This window comes from Vulpes vulpes, chromosome 5 (genome assembly GCF_048418805.1).
Source record: "Vulpes vulpes isolate BD-2025 chromosome 5, VulVul3, whole genome shotgun sequence".
Classification (NCBI taxonomy): Eukaryota; Metazoa; Chordata; class Mammalia; order Carnivora; family Canidae; genus Vulpes; species Vulpes vulpes.
Window position 1 is genome coordinate 23,685,921 of NC_132784.1, and position 18,273 is coordinate 23,704,193.

Genomic DNA, 18,273 nt, shown 5'->3' on the forward strand with positions numbered 1-18,273 from the left:
CAAAATACCTGTTCCTCATTCGTATTATAAGATTACAACTTTGTATTCAATCAACTAAGTCAGAAGCATGGAGATCATCTAAGTCCCTTTTTTCCCCCTACCCTCTTACTTTCATGAACGTATTAACTGTATCTTGTCAATTTTTGCCTAAAAATTTCTCAAATGTGTCTCTACTTAAACTATTACAGTTTATAACTTAGATTTTTTCTTACTCTTGTTTTTTAAATTACCATACAAAATTATTTTTGCTGTACAGTTCTATGAATGTTAATACATGTGTAGATTTATATAACCACAACAACAATCAGATACAGAATAGTTACATCACTCTAATAAATCCTTTTGTGTTATCCCTTGAAAGTCATATTTTCTCCCTATCCTTGGGCACTGGTAATCACTGGTGTGATCTCCTCCACTACAATTTTGTGTATCAATAGTTTATAACTTTTAATTACTAAGTAGAATTTAGTTACATAGACTTGCCACAATTTGGTTATCCATTGAAAGGCATCTGGTTAATTTCCAGTTCATGGCAATTAACAGAATTTTGCTATAACTTTCATGTATAGCCTTTTCCATTTTTCTAGGGTAAATGGCCAGGAGTAGGACTTCTAGGTCATATGATTATGTTTCTAAGAAACTGCCAAACTATTTTCTGGAGTGGCAATACCTTTTTCCATTCCTACCAGCAAAATATTAAGAGTTTCAGTTGCTCTGCATCCTTGTCAGCATTTGGTATTTTGTGTGTGTGTGTGTGTGTGTGTGTGTGTGTGTGTGTGTGTATACTGTCGACAGTGTAATAAGTTTGTAGTGGTATATCATACTTGGATTTAGTTGCATTCTTCTGATAGTTGATAATGTTGAGGAGTTTCTCTTATACTATTTACTATCCTCATATCTTCTTTGGTGAAATGTATGTTCATCTCATTTGTCCCTCTGCTTTTAAAAATGTTGTTTGTTTTCTTATTGATGAATTTTGAGAGTTCTTTATAAATTTTTGATACAAATCCTTTACCAGATAGGGGATTTGCAAATATTTTGTCCCAGTATACAGCTTATTTTTTTTCTACCTTTGATAGTCTCAACGGTTATAAATTTTGAAAAAGCCTAGCTTATCCATGTTCAAAATTTTGTTTTGTTCTACTCACTGATATCATGTGTGAGGACATTTTGTCTATCCCCAGGATATTATTTTTTTCCCTCTGTAATTCCCTTCTACTATTAAACCAAATATGTGAGTTATTAATCAGTCATTTTTATTATTTAATTTAAATTTCCATGTTTTTTCTTTACATATTCTATGTGTTTGCTGAATCTCCTTTCTATTTGTTTCCCAAGCATTTTAAGAATGGTTATAGTTGATTGCTAAACACTGTTTTTAAAAGCTGCCCTAAAGTCCTTGCTAGATAATGACAACATATGCATCAAGCCAATTAAGATATTTGTGGTTCTTTGCATACAAAGTAATTTTAAGTTATTTTCTGTGCATGATCAGTATTCTAGAACAGATGCTGGGTCTTGTTGGAATTCTATGAAATATGTTAGAATTTCTGTTTTAGCAATTAACCTGGTCCTGGCCACAAGTTCCAATTTACCTTCTGTTGACTGTGATTCTATGCTATTTCAAAGTCTTTGAAATGTTACTCATATCTTTCCTGCAGGGATACTATCCAGTGGTCAATCTGTGAAACGGGTCGACATTATCTAAGTTCATTTCTCAAAATCTTTAACATGTTCTAGAACTCCTTAGGACCTGAGCTTCATTTATGTTCTCCTCCTTCACAGTTTTGGCTTCTGTAGGATCTCATTGCACTGCTGCCACTGCCGGTGGTTGTGGCCCCCAGGAGACTGACTAGGGTGCTAGAAGACAAGAGAATGGAGAAAGGAGGAACAGAAACAAAAAGCAGGGGCTTTCTGCGTTCTGAGTGTTAGAAGTTCCCTCTCCTGCTTCTGTAGCAAGAACCGCAACGATCCTTCTAGAGCACTCTCTGTCTGCATCAAGGTCCCACATGAGTTTCACGCTGCCTTGAGTTTAGAACAGAAGGAAAAGTGATAAACTACAAACCAATTCAGCAGCATTGGAATTCTTGTCTTTAACACAATTGCTACTATTTAGCTTTTCAAAGTCCTAATTAGCTGTTCCATGCATTTTGTCCAAATTTTAGCTGCATTCAGTGGGAGAGAAGGTCAAGTGTCCTTATTCAGTCTTACCCAAGAACAGAACTGTAGTTTTAGTTTAATCTTCATCATTTCTTATCTGGACTATTGCCATAGTCTTTGCTAAATCATCTGTGAGGCCAATTTTGCCCTCTTGCAAATTCATCCTTGAATTTGCTGCTACAGTGCGTTACATAAAATGGAAATCTTAGTACACCCATCTCCATTTAAAGCACTCAGCTTTTCGCTGGCTCAAAGAACAGCATGCAAACTTCTCTTCATGGGCTAAGAGAACTTTATCAACTCTCCTGGCTTGGCTTTATATCCAGCCTCTTTCTTCCATACTTCTCCCAAATAATTTTGACAACTTGTTACTCACAGGATGTGGTAGCTATCAATGACAATTATGGTTGCTTGTTTTTCCTCTCACTGGAATGTATTCCTCCTCTTTTCCTCACTTGGGTAGCAACCTGTCATCCTTCAAGACTCATAGGAGGGGATCCCTGAGTGGCTCAATAGTTTAGCACTGCCTCCAACCCAGGCCCTGACCCTGGAGACCTGGAATCGAGTCCCCATCAGGCTCCCTGCACGGGGTCTGCTTCTCCCTCTGCCTGTGTCTCTGCCTCTCTCTCTCTCTCTCTCTCTCTCTCATAAATAAATAAAATCTTTAAAAAAATTTTTTTAAAAGACTCATAGGAGTTGCTATCCTTTCTAAAAAGTTTTCCATGAATCCCAGATTGGAAGTAAACATGCTTCCTCTGATCTCTATCTATACATTTTCTTTTCAGATAATGTATTGTTCTGTTCTAGATTTTATGTTTACAAATATTTCTCCTCAAAAGACTATAAGCTACTAAAGGGATAAAATCATGCCATTTCCTGTTTGTCAACTCTCCACTGCCTGGGGTAATGCCCAAAATAAAATAGACATTCAAAAAAACCACTGACTTTAATTGAATACACACTGAACATTATAAGTTCAATGGTGTGAGTAGGTGATGGAATAGAACTTAAGTCTTAGACAATTCCTGGCTTCTCTTGCACTATATCTTGGATTCAAAACTTGTTTTTACCATCTGCTAGGTGTATGACAGTCAACAAATTCCACATCCTTCAGTACTTCAATTTTCTCATTTGTAAAAGACAAATGATTATCATAAAAGGTTGAGGACTGCATAAGGTAAAATATTAAAAAAAAATGTTGCTAAAACACATGTTACATTTTATTATCCATATTATATATAATTTTATTATTCATATTCATAATTGAGGAATTAAAAGTTATTCTAATTAAGATCCACAAGACTTAGTGTATAGTCCAGATCTACAATTTATACAGAATAATTTCTTAACCTCATCAACCCCTTCCATAGAATAGAAATAATTGCTGATCTATGTTTTTCATTTTAAATGCTTTCTAAAAATCAAATATTATTAACAGAAATAATTATAGTTGTTACTTATTGATACTTTCCTATAGATCAAACAGTGTAGAAAAGGTTTTCCCTAGGTTACTTAATTTTATTTTTATAAAGATTGCATTGGCTAGGTGTTACTATAGGTCTTATAAACAAATGACTGAGATTTAAATCATTTAAATAACTTGTCCATACACACAGACATAATAAGATAAAATGTTTCAAAATATAAGACTCTCTATGAGGTAATATGATAGCACTATTTATTAATACCATTTTGAACAGTTACCAGTTTCATTGATTATTATTCTGGTTTTAGTCTAAAAAACTCAAAACCAGGTATCCATAATTCCATTTTAGGCAACAAAAATAATTTTGAGCACCTGTGAATTAAACAGTGAACTGGCAATGTTAAGGGTGGAAAAATAAGAGTATCAAGTGCTTCAAATTTCATATAGTCTAGTTGAAAAAATATTAAAAACATATTAATGTGATATGCCACATTAAAAAGTTATAAAAATCATATTATCATCACAATAGATGCAGAAAAAGCATTTGACAAAATTCAACATCTATTCTTTATAAAAATCTCTCAACAAAGTGGGTGTAAAAGAAACATAGCTCAACATAATGCAGGCCAAATATGACAAGCTCACAGCTAGCATTATACTCACTGGTATAAAGCTAAAATATTTTCATTTAAAACCAGGAACAAGACAAGAATGTCCACTCTTGCCATTTTATTCAACATAGTATTGTAAGTCCTAGCCAGAGAATTTAGGCAAGAAAAATGAATAAAAAGAATCTAAATCAGAAAGGAAGAAGTACACTGTCTCTTTGCAAATGACACATTATGTATTAGAAAACTCTAAAGACTTCACCTAAGAACCATTAGACCCATAGGTCAACAAGTACAAGAACACTATAGTTATAATTTTATATTTGAAAAACAACTCTTCCCTTTGCCTTCCCCCCTCACCTTTTTAATGTAACTCTGATGTGGGTCATAATTTGAAATCTGTACCTGAGATTGTCATCTGTGAGTTTTTTTTTTCTCAAGAGAAAAGAATAAGGGCATCTGGGTAGCTCAATCTTTTTTATTAAAAAAAAATAAAGGATATTATGACATTACCCAATTTTCAGGGACTACTATGTCAAGAAAGCGCTGAGGGAAATTGTTTGTGTTGATTTTCTCTTTATTTGCTCATGCCTGTTTTTTGTTTCTCTCAAAGATTTTTTTTCTTACATATTAGCACACTGGATGGGTTAAGCTATCCTAAAAATCATTTTAACCTATTTCAAAAGATGCTTATGGGAGAAAATGAATAGACATATCTTATAACTGGAAGCTTGTGACTTTTTGGAAGAAGAAATATAAGACCTCAAAGGGAAGTGCAAAAGTTATCCAGATGTTAATACAAAAATCTTTTGTGTAGAGGACACAGAATCAACAAGACAAAGATAGGCATTTTTAGATTTTTAAATTAATCAGGTAATGATTTTGTTCTTCTACCATTTTCTTGCAAACATTAATAAATAAGGATGGTGAAAGATTGAATTATCACAACCATACCACAGAAATACAAACGATTATAAGAGAATATTATGAAAAAATATATGCCAAAATTGGGCCAACTGGAAGAAATGAATAAATTCTTAGAAATATAAACTACCAAAACAGAAACAGAAGAAATAGAAAAATCTGAACAGACCCATTAGAAGAAAATCGAATCAGTAATCAAAAATCTCCCAACAAACAAAAGTCCAGGGCCAGATGGCTTCCTAGGAGAATGCTATGAAACATTTATTTTATTTTTTTTAAAGATTTTATTTATTTATTCATGAGAGACACACAGAGAGAGGCAAAGACATAAGCAGAGGGACAAGCAGACTCCCTGCAGGGAGCCAGATATAGGACTCGATCCCAGGACCCCAGGATTATGACCTGAGCTGAAAGCAGACACTCAACCACTGAGCCACCCAGGCGTCCCTCTACCAAACATTTAAAGAAAAGTTACTATCTGTTCTCAAACTGTTCCAAAAAACAGAAAGAGAAGGAAAACCTCCAAACTCATTCTACAAGGCCAACATTACCTTGATTCCAAAAGCTGACAAAAACCCCACTAAAAATAAGAATTGCAGGCCAATATCCTTCATGAATTATTACTATCATTGCCCATATATGTTTTTTTTAACAAGAATGTCTATTAAATACACATTTTAGACAAACCTTTTCGGTACACATAATAAGTATGCTTCCATAGATTAGTTTTCTCAGTGAGGTAACTGAGATCCAGAGATCAGGTGCTAAAGTTCACAGAGGTAAGAAGTACAAAATCAGGACTTGAATAGATCAATCTGACTCCCAAAGCCCATGGCTTTTCCTACTACGCCATGCTGCTTACATAGAGTTTTTAATTCCTTTATGTATTTCCTTTTCATTTGTTTTTCTTTCTTGGTGCTGCACTAAAAAATGTGCATAGAATGGAGGAGCTTAGGGTAAGAATTTTATAAATGGATTGGATTTGGTGAAAATAGTGAGCCATACAAGTTAAAAAAAAAAAAATGAGGAGACAGGTATGTGCCAAGAGTGTTTTAAGCAGAGACAGAAGTCCAGGTAGACGATGTAATAAGAATAATGAATTTGAATCAGGAGGCCTGAGAAATTAAGAGTCAGAGACCAAGAAAGTTTAGATGATAATGGAGGACATGGTTTTGAGACTCTGCGTGTGGTCCAGGGTGCAGCAGGATTGGCATCCTTTGAGAATTTGTTATAAATGCATAGGCCCTAACCTGGACCTACCAATTCAAGAGTCTCCATTTTAGAAACATCCCCAGATGTTTTGCAGGCATTAAAATTTGAGAAGCACCAGGATATGGCTATAGGCAACACATCTCAAATAATCATGAAAGCCCTAGAAATAAAAAGCCAGATCTCTGCAGAAATAATAAGCAGAGAACAATAGGAATGGGCTGTGATACAAGGTAGCATTCCCTGCATATGCCACAACTCCTTGAATAACCAGTCAGTTTGAAATGGACATGCTTTCAATTTAGAAATAAGACAAAATAAAATATTTGCTTGCAAATAATTTTTTTCCTGAGTCACAGGTTAATAACAAGAAATTACTACAATGTAAAACTCCTCAAACTTCCACTCATCTTCCTCTTTGATCATTCTATCTGGTTTACAATTTTGAAACTAACTTTTGTGACTTCTGTGTAGATTTGGGGGAAGAAAAATCCTCTTCAACTTTTGAATAGTTTGGTATAATGCTTGTTAAAATGGAAAGAACAATTAACACTATTTCTTCTGATTACTTGCGATTGAGTTGCCAATTTTATTACAAGCCCAACATGTGAAGCACCAGGCAGGCCTATTTGCTGACTACATCAATTCTCTCAAATTGTTCAACACATTTCAAAGTTTTAGCACAAAATTCCTTGTTGTTTTGTCATTATTGTTGTCGTTGTTGTCATCATTGCTGTTACATGAGGATGAAGAAAGGGTAGATAGATCTTGAGGAAATGAAGGCTTTGAAACAGCCAGAATAATACCATTGTCAATATACTAAATGCAGCTTTAACACTTCTATAAATTCTTATAAAAGCAAAAATGCCTTTAATAAATGCAGTGACCTTGATATAAATACAAGATTACTATATACATACCGTAGCAAATGTTCTAAAAAGTTTTATGCAGTACTTGACTAATTCAAGTGACTTCTTTAATGAGGAACTTCAGGTATTTCATTATCATAATCTTATTGCTGACCCACCAAAGAAAAGATGGTAATGTAAGGTTGGAATTATGTTAGCTCTCTAGTATTCATCAAAACAGTGCCACTTGGAGAATGCTGGTTTTTCTGCAATACCCATTTCAAGCATAATAGTTTCACCTTTGATCCAGATGCCATTTTGAAAGGAAAACAACAAACAAACAAAAAAAATCAAGAATTATAATTTCAGAAACTTAGAAAAGTTTCTGAAATGTGTCCCTAAAGACACATTTTAAACTCAAGTTTGTCAGTATATATATATATGCAAATAAGCATTATAGCTGAGTTTTGATCCCTAGATAGAACCAAGTCCAGGTGGTCAAAATGATCCAGTGATTAGAATGGTCTAAGTTTTCAATTTTAAGATCTCAGTCCATGGCAAACATAAGAAAAGTGAAGCACTTATATGTGCATTACATATTATTAACTCATAATGCTCAGTATGAATTTGGCACAAGTGGCATCTCCACAGTACAGTGGAGAAAACTAAAACACAGAATCAGAAACTGCAGTAATGTTTAGCAAACACCCAAAGAGAAATTAACAATTTCAAACAAAGCATCATTTTGGGCCATCTGGGGCATCAGGATATTGAATTTAATAATCATGCAGAGAATTCTCATTCTAGTTACCTCTAACAATTCCTACAAGGATTTTTTTTAAATGCTAAACTATATAAAAACACATTTAGAACACCATAACCCAAGGGCACCTGGGTGGCTCAGTCTGTTAAACTTCTGATTCTTGGTTTGGCTCAGGTCATGACCACCTGGTTTGGGGAAGAGCCCTACCTTTGGTTCCCTGCTCAGATTCTTTCTCCTTCTCCCTCTGCTATGTCCTGATGTTCTCTCTCTCTCTCTCTCTCTCTCTCTCTCTAATCAATAAAATCTTTAAAAAAGACAATACCTTAACCCACATTCCATAATGAAAATTTTACATGTGCACTCACGCACATATATTTAATTATCAGATCAACTTCCAGTTTCTTCTCATTAAAGAAATAATGAATATTGGCTCACATGTGTGTTTGATTTTGAATCTCTTGGTCTCTTTTTCTCTTTCATCATTCTCCCTACACTGGACTCACCATTTTCTCTTACAACACTTTGTTCTATTCCCAATTTAATATACTTCTCTTCCTGTTTCAGGGACATGGTAGAGATTGGCTTGATGTTACCCGATGCCACATTCTTTCCTGGCTACATAGCAGTACTACATCTTCTTTCTTTGTGCTTACGTATGGACCATATGACTCAGCCCCAATGAATGTGGATGGAAATGATGTACACTAAGTCTGGACCTTGCCATAAAACAACCTGCGGGATTATTCACACATTTTTCCTGTTCCCTGTCATGTTTTAAAGATATCAACATCATACTTTGGAACCGGAGTCACCATTTAGGGAGGAACTGACTGAATTGCACAGATAAAAACTTTGACTATTTAAAGATAACAGTATCTGAAGGATGTTTATGATAGAAGCCACTATTATTACCCTAAATAATAAAAATGTGGGATGCCTGGGTGGCTCAGTGGTTAAGAGCCTGCGTTGGCTTGGGGCGTGATCCTGGAGACCCGTGATCGAGTCCCATGTCAGGCTCCCTGCGTGGAGCCTGCTTCTCCCTCTGCCTGTGTCTCTGCCTCTCTGTGTGTCTCTCATGAATAAATAAATAAATAAGATCTTTAAAAAATAAATAATAAAAATGTTAACACCATTGAAAGGTATGTTTGCCCAGTATCATTCTGTCAACTTAGCCTGATGTCTGAATTTCCTATAACCACTCACAACCTTAATCCCCTGAATTAACGAAAATGCATTTTGGCAAAATAGTAACGTCAAATGATTATCATGTTACCAATATTTGACAGAAATAACACTAACTTCAAGCATAAAGTGAGCTCTGTCAGTTGCTTGCTATTTAACATTGGGCAATCTAGTAAATTTCCCCATTTTCTGAAAATTCTTAATTCATCTAGCTGTTTAGTACACTCTTGGGAAAAACAAATGAAAAACTATGATAAAAATGCAGACTATAAAATTGTATTCACATGAAACATATTTTTATTTTCAACAAATTTATTCTGCAATTAAAAAAAGCAAAAAAGAAAATGAACCATCAGAGATTAGGTTTAGGGTGGCAAATCTGGAAAAAGGAAGTAGAATGTCAGAAAATCTTCCCAGGGATAAAGAATTCGGTAGGCCATTATTATCAAGGTAAGAAAGAGTGACAGATCTCGGATTACATTTTTGTATGGCCCAGTTGTAACTGAAATAAAAAGACTTCAGTTTTCCCTTTATTGCCTATATTGTGAAACTTTTATTGACTTCAAATCATGACACTTGTTGCTTTTTGATTATGCAGACATAGTTTCATATACCTCTGGGTTGGCACTCTCAAGCTCTAAGTGAATTGAACATATTTGCTTCACTAAATATGTTACAGTTAAACAAACAAACAAACAAACAAACAAACAAAAACACAATGGGTTTTTAAGCCCACTGGATTCTAGAGCTATTTATTCTGGTTGCTAAGAATAGCTTCTTAAGATCAGTGTTATCCTCTCACAGACGCTGGTTAGCTCTCTTTTTTTATTACCATTTTGTCATCAGACTTTTATAGGTGAATTTCATTTTTTTTAATTGCAACACATTTCATTATTCTGTTTCTCTACATTATTCAAAAAGATGGAGATGTTACATATATCTGTTCATCAACAAAATCTTGGTGACATAATTGTCAATTGTTTTGGAATGTGACATCGCTGAGGGGTAAGTGGAAGTTAGCTGTGTGGTTCTGCAGATTTTGTTCTGTTCTCACTCATTTATCTGGCTGATTATCTGATTATCAATCAACTGATGGAGACTGGGCTCAGCTGAATTGCCCTGCTTTGTTCCACATGTCTGTCATGCTCTTCCTGGATCCAGCAGGATATTGGTTATCTTTCATGGGGATAGTGACTCGGAAGAGGCAGATAGCAATATTCAAGAGTATTGGAAATAGTCTGTTTCCTGACCTGGGTCACAGGTACAGGTCTGTCCATTTTATTAAAATTTATGGAGCTATACTCACAGTTTGTGTTTGTATGTATGTAATGTATAAGTTATACAATACACATTACTTTAAAAATATTAGTTAAGCAACTTCAAATATATTTAACTTTTTAAAAAAGCATAATAGGGTGGAGTGAGAGCTTATTTTTCATCCAATAATGAAACAGTTGAAATGCAGACAAAACTAAAGCAGAAGTATAATTTATGTATCCAATTTAGCGTCAGTTTATTTCCATACTGATGTTGAAACCTAGATTATCCTGATAAACAATTTCATTTCAAAAGTCTCCATTTTACTTTTTTTGTCTATAGAAACATGATATTAAAATAAATCACTGAAACAATATTTGAGTTTACTTACTTTGAACATCAATCTTATAATTTATGAAACTTTCTCTCAACTGTTCACAGATCATTTTAAATTTTTTATTTATTTTTATTATTTATTCACAGATCTTTTTTATTGTTTGTCCATAAATATATTGTCATCTATATTTAATTAATTACACATATAAGTTGACATAAAATAGATAAAGTGTTATTTATTTTAATTTACTTAATAGACTTGTAATAAACTATACACCATTTGGGGATGTAGGGCTCACATTTTAAATATGAGGAGAGAAGTATTTATAATAAGTCTCATTGCTGAAAACTGATTCAAAACTATATCTATGGCAACACTAGTGCTTTCTTCATTCAGATTACCCGGTTCTAAAACAACTACACCTAATATAATTCTATTCCATGCATGTTTTCTGAAGATGTATATGTATTTTCAGATGAAATTTGATGGATTTAGTCATGCAAATATTTAATTTTCAATTGTGGAAATATATAGACGACATAATCCATCTCTTCAAATAGGGTCAGAGAAGGACTCTATTTATCTTGTTCTCTATTGTTATTGCATTGCCTGTCAGAACTCAATTGATTGTTAATGAGTGGATGAATGAACAACAAAGATATTTAGTTACCCACTAAAATGATTTTTTAAAAAATCTATGTATGTAAAATATAGGTTTAAAAATAATGCTGATTATACTATTTTCAATAAATTTTAATTTCAATTGGAACATAGAAATTTTGATAAGCTAATTTTTGTTTATGGTGCGAGGTATGAATCAATTTAACTTTTGCACATATTCAATTATTCTAGCACTAGTTGTCAAGAAGACTATCCTTTTTTCCACTGAATAGCTTCTGCACCTTTGTCAAAAAACAAATGCGTGTATTTATATATATATAAACATGAATATATATTTAACATATAAATGTATATGTAATCACAGAGGTTTATCTATTTATTGATCTTGTCAAAGAAATTGCTTTAGTGTCATGGATTTATTGTTTGCTTTTTTGTCCTGCTTATTTCATCTTTTCTTTTTTTAAGCTCTAGTCCTTATTATTTCTTACATTGTACTTATAGTTTGGGTTTCATTTGTTCTTTTTCTAGTTTTGTCAAACGAATGCCATGTCATTTATCTAGATCTCTCATTTTTTAAAAAAATATTTTATTTATTTATTATTTATTTATTTATTTATTTATTTATTTATTTAATTGAGACACACAGAGAGATGCAGAGGCATAGGGAGAGGGAGAAGTCTCCCTGCAGGAAGCCTAATATGGGACTTGATCCCAGGACTCCAGGATCATGACCTGAGCCTACGGCAGATGCTCAACCACTGAGCCACCAAGGTGCCCAGACCTCTCATTTTTTATATAAATATCCAATGCTACATTTTTGCATTATATTTTTGTTCAGCTCAAAATACTAACTTTTCTTTCGATGCCTCCATCTATGGGTTATTTATAAGTATGCAATTTAGTTTCCCAAATTTTTCCAATGATCTCTTATAATTTCTAATTTAATTTTTAAAACAAATACTCGGGTAACTTTAATCATTTTTTTAATTTATCGAAACTTTTTTTTTTTTATGATAGGCACACAGTGAGAGAGAGAGAGAGGCAGAGACATAGGCAGAGGGAGAAGCAGGCCCCATGCACCGGGAGCCCGATGTGGGATTCGATCCTGGGTCTCCAGGATCACGCCCTGGGTCAAAGGCAGGCGCTAAACCGCTGCGCCACCCAGGGATCCCAATTTATCGAAACTTATTTTATGGATGGTATACCCTTGGAAATTTCCCTGTGCCCTCAAAAAGAATATGGGTTCTGCTGTGATTTGGGTCAATGTTCTATAAATATTAAGTAAGTTAAGTTAGTTAATAACATTGATCAAGTATTCATGATGCTTTCTTTACTTTTCTATCAATTATTGAAAAATTGATCTGAAGTCTTCAAATATAGTTGTGAATGTGTCTCTTTCTGCTTGTGATTCATTAACATTCCCCCCCGTCCCCATGTATTTTGAAGCTGTTATTAGGTGTATAAATGTTTAGGATTATTATGCTGTCTTGATGAATTGACCATTTTATCATTAGGAAATGTCCCTTTGTTGCTGGCATTATTCCTTTTCTACTTTGTCTGATATTAATATAACTACCCCAGTGTTTTATGACTATTATGCTTTTACTTTTAACCTATTTATGCCTTTATATTTTAAGAAGATTGCTTGGAAGAAGCATATACTTGGTTCTTGCTTTCTCAGACATTATTACACTCTTTGTCTATTTTAATTAAAGCATAGAAGATTTATATTTCATATGATTGTTTAATGCACATTTATTACCTTGCTCTTGTGTTTTATTTTTCCCATCAATTTTGGTTCCCATTGCTTCTTTCTTTTTCTTTTTGCCTTCTTTTGGATTAAGTATTATTTTTGTGATTCCGTTTTCTATTATTGATTTATTAGCTATAATTCTGTTTATACCTTTTCTTTAGAAATTAGAAATTATTAGAAGATTAGAAATATACATCTTTAACTTAGTGCAATCTACCTTCAAGTAATATTGGACCACATTGCTTATAGCATAACAACTTCACAAGTTGTTATATTTTCATTTCTCTCCTATCTTTCTGCTATTGGTGTGATGCATCTTACACATGTGTTATCAACTCCACATTGTTAATAGGCAATTTTATTTTTAAAATTTTAAAAATAAGAAAAGTTTAGAATAAGAACAAGTAGGTATCATTCCTTTCCTTTGTGTAGTTTCAGATTCCCATCTTCCATCTTATTAAAGTACTTTATTTCTTCTTGTAATTGCAGGTCTACTGGAAATGAATTCTTTCAATTTTTTTTCTTTCAATTTTTTTATATCTGAAAATATCTTTGTCTTTTTAAAAAAGTTATCTTCACTGGGCAAAGAATTCTAGGTTAAGGTTTTTTGTTTTCCTCACTATTTTAAAGATGTTACTCCACTGTTTCATGGCTTCTGTTGTGATGAAAAATCTGCTTTCATCCTTATCTTTGTCTATGTATGCATAGTGTGTCTTTTTAAAACAAATCTGGCTACTGAAGATTTTTATCATTTTTGAAAAATTTGGTTATGAAATGCCTCATAGTTTTCTTCATGTTCCTCATACTTGAGTTCCACTGAATTTCTTAAACCTGTGGTTTTGCAGTTTTCATCAGATTTGGAAAAGTTTCAGTCAATAAATATCCAAATACTCTTTTTTCTAGACCCTTCTCTCTTGTGTCAGCTTCAGGGAACATTCAGTTCCATGTATCTCATGGTGCTTGAAATTGTCCCCTGATTCAGTGATGCATTGTTTATATTTTTTGAAGTCCTTTCCTCCTTTGTTTAATTTTGGATTTCTACTACTATAACTTCAAACATACTAATCTTCTATTCTGCAATGTCTAACCTCTCATAATTCCCATGAAATATATTTTTCATCTAAGTATAACTTCTATCTATTTACTAATCTCTCCTTTATCTTTTTGAATTCATGGAATACAGTTATAGTAACTATTTTAATTGTCTACTAGTTCTATCATCAATGCTATTTTCTGGATTAGTATCAACTGATGTTTATCCTCAATATGGACATTTTCCTGCTTTTTTGAATGGCTGTCAGTTTTTTATTGGATGTCAGACATTGTGATTTTACCCTGTTCTGTGCTAGATATTTTTATATGCTTATAAATAATCTTGACTTTTGTTTTGTGAAGTGGTTACTTGGAAGTGGTTTCTTTCTGGTTTTTATTTTAAGCTCCATTAAAGCAGAATCAGAACAGCATGTGGCTAGGACTAACGTTTCTGAACTACTAAGGTAAAATACTTCTAAGTCTACTGGTTGACCTGTGAATTTTGAAGTTTTCCACTCTGGCTGACAGGAACAGACACAATACCCAGTCTTATATAATTCTGTGAATTCTTTCCCTATAACCTTTATAGGTAGCTCTTTATCTGGCCTTGTGTATTTCCTCAGAATATGTTCTCCTCATCTGAATAATAGGTCTACTCTGTAATATCCAGATGCCCTTGTGCAGCTCTCTTCTCCCCATTCCTGTTCCCTGTGAACCCAATTTACCTTTGCCTCTTCCTAGAACATTCGGCTCTCTCTCTTCTGTTCAACTAGAGAGGTAGCTGGAGTCTGCCCAGAAGAACTTCAATGTATGACAGTGGAGCAATCAAAGGGCTCTCACCTCATTTGTTTCGTGACTATCAGGGAACATTGACGTTTGTTACCCGATGTTCAATGAAGCTGTTACTTCATATATTTTGCCAGTTGTGACATCATTGTTGTTTACATCCCTGTCATTTCACTTGTTTGCAAATGGAATCCTCTTACTAATTTTTTTTTAATGGTGCCAATCTCAAATAGAGTTTTATTGAAGACATTGCATTTTCCACTTAATAATACAGTGTTTAAAAATTGCAGTGTTTATTTCCTTTCCCTGTGCACATATTCCATATTCAAGTATCAAGAATGCCCAGTACACTTACTATAGCAGCTTCACCTTAAAGCTGCCATGGAATTTGCTACAAATCTGGATCCTTCAAATGTTGTGTAAAACAATGCTAAACCTATTATCAGGTTGGCTTAATCAACCTCTTCAGTGGTAGGTCCAGAGGAGGCACCACCAGAGGGAGGAGCTCCACCACCAGGGAAGCCTCCAGGCATTCCTCCTGGCATGCCTCCTGTACTCTGGTACAAGCCTGGTAATGATGGGGTTGCAGACTTTCTCCAGCTATTTTGTATGACGCTCAAATACTTCCTTCTCTGCAGTCTGGTTCTTATCAAGCCAGTTGATGATTTCATTACACTTGTCAAGAATCTTCTGTTTGTCTTTATCATTGATTTTGCCCTGAAGTTTTTCATCTTCAACATTTGCTTTCATGTTGAATGCATAAGACTCAAGTGAATTCCTGGAAGACACCTTGTCTCACTCATTTCATCTTCAGCTTTGTACTTCTCAGTTTCCTGTACCGTGTGCTCAATGTCCTCCTTGCTCAAGCAGCTCTTGTCATTAGTGTTGGTAATCTTGCTCTCTTTCCCTGTGCTCTTATCCACAGCAGATACATTGACGATACCATTAGCATCAATATTAAAAGTGACTTCAATCTGAGGAACACCACAAGGGGCAGGAGGTATGCCTGTGAGTTCAAACTTGCCAAGTATGTTGTTATCCACACTCACCTTCATATACGTGAATAAGCACACCGGAATGTTTGTCAAAATAGGTAGTGAAGGTTTGTTTCTGTTTGGGAGGAATGGTAGTATTGCACTTGATGAGCACAGTCATGGCTCCTCCAGCAGGTTCAATGCCAAAAGAAAGTGGGGTGACATCCAACAGCAGCAAATCTCAAACATTTTCAGATTTGTCACCAGAAAGAATAGCTGCCTGGACAGATGCACCATAAGCAACAGCCTCATCAGGTTTGATGCTCTTATTCAGTTCCTTTCTATTGAAGAAATCTTGCAGAAGTTTCTGAATCTTGGTGATATGAGTAGAACCACCCACCAGGACAAAATAATGTACCTGAGACTTGTCTAGCTTGGCATTCTGAAGAGCTTTCTCTACAGGCTCCAGGGTGCCATGGAGCAGGTCAGCATTTAATGCTTCAAACTGGACATGAGTAATAGAGGTATAGAAGTCAATTCCTTCGTACAGAGACTCACTCTTAATACTGGACTGGGTGATGGAAGAAAGTGTATGCTTAGCATGTTCACAAGCAGTATGGAGAGGACAGACTGCCCTCTTGTTTTCGCTGATGTCCTTCTTGTGTTTGTACTTGAACTCTGCAATAAAATGGTTGATCATTCGGTTGTCAAAGTCTTCTCCACCTAAGTGGGGGTCTCCAGCTGTGGACTTGACCTCAAAGATCCCATCTTCAATAGTAAGAACTGACACATCAAAAGTGCCACCTCCTAAATCAAAGATCAACACATTCCTTTCAGCTCCAACCCTCTTGTCTAAGCCAAGCAATAGCAGCAGCAGTTGCCTTATTGATGATTCAAAGTACATTGAGACCAGCAATAGTTCCAGCATCTTTGGTCGCCTGACACCAAGAGTCACTGAAGTATGCAGGTACTGTGACAACTGCATTGGTGACAGTTTTCCCAAAGTAGGTCTCTGCAATTTCCTTCATCTTTTTTCAAAACCATAGAGGACACTTGCTCGGATAGAAACTTTTTGTCTCTCCCTTGTATTCTACTAGGACCTTGGGCCTGCCAGCATCATTCATCACCATGAAGGACCAATGCTTCATATCATATTGGACGACAGTATCATCAAATCTACATCCATTCATGCATTTGGCATCAAAAACTGTGTTGGTGGAGTTCATAGCAACTTGATTCTTTGCAGCATCACTGGTCAATCATTCAGTGTCAGTGAAGGTGACATAACTTGGGGTGGTTTGGTTTCCCTGATCATTGGCCATTATTTACAGTTTCCCATGCTGGAAGACACCCATGGAAGAGTAGTTGGTGCCAAGATCAGTGCCAACTGTAGGTCCCTTAGACATAGTTGCTTCTGTGTGGGCTGGGCTCGACTCGAGGAGAAAACAGCCATCTGGAGATACGGCACTGCTCTCAATGAGACCCTTCTTATTAAAATTTAAATGAGATTATATCACTCCTCTGCTTCAAAATCTTCACTTCCCATTTCACTCAGTAACAGCCAAAGTCCTAACATAGGTCTACAAGGCTTTACATTAACTGGGTGGGCATAATTCTGAACTCATTTACTACTATTCTCACCCTCACTTATCTGCTCTGGCCACAATGATTCTCTTGCTTTTTGTTAAATAAGTTAGGTGTACTCTCCTCTCAGGATGCTAGCTCTTGATGCTTCCTCTGTCTGAAATGTTCTTTCCCTAGATAATCATGTCTCACTCTTCAAATATTGTATTCTCATCAAGGAATGCTGTGTTCATACTATCTAAATTTACAATCTAAATCTGATGCTCCTCATTCCCCTTCTATTTTTCTTCTGAGTGCTCATGCACACACATGCACACACATACTTTTCTAAACATCTTATTATATCAGATATAATTCTGGCTTGCCTTTTACACATTTCTCCTTCTAATAAAGGTATAATTTTTCCCCATTTTATTTTTATCCTAATAATGTAGTAAGAATTTAAGTGTTAATCGTAATCACTAAAAAGTCAATAGAAATCAAATGTTAACACAATGCAATCTCAGTTCTTTCAAAAAATAGAACAGGTACTTCATCTGGTAGGTTAAAGAGTTCTGATTGCCCTATCCATTGGGAAGTGTAGGTATGTGTTAAGTTAGCCATATCATAATCTCCTGCCATTATCTGAGTAAAATAACAACAGGAAATTCCAAGAAAAATGATTTAAAGCAATATAAGAGCTATTGAGTTATACAAAACCTATTCCCTTATTTACATAAAGGCACACTTGCTTTCAGATGTCCATGTAAATCAGATTTAATTTAACATATTTTTAAGTTTTAATAAAATCAATTCAGTTCAAACAACTA

At 34.7% G+C, this 18,273-nt stretch overlaps 1 protein-coding gene and 1 pseudogene across 1 annotated transcript in view; both read right to left on the reverse strand.

Moving 5' to 3' along the window:
- Positions 1-18,273, reverse strand: part of LRP1B (LDL receptor related protein 1B) — a 1,812,620-nt gene that overhangs the window by 1,038,047 nt on the left and 756,300 nt on the right. The gene's annotated exons all lie outside the window — the stretch shown is intronic.
- Positions 15,359-17,286, reverse strand: LOC140598875 (heat shock cognate 71 kDa protein-like; annotated as a pseudogene).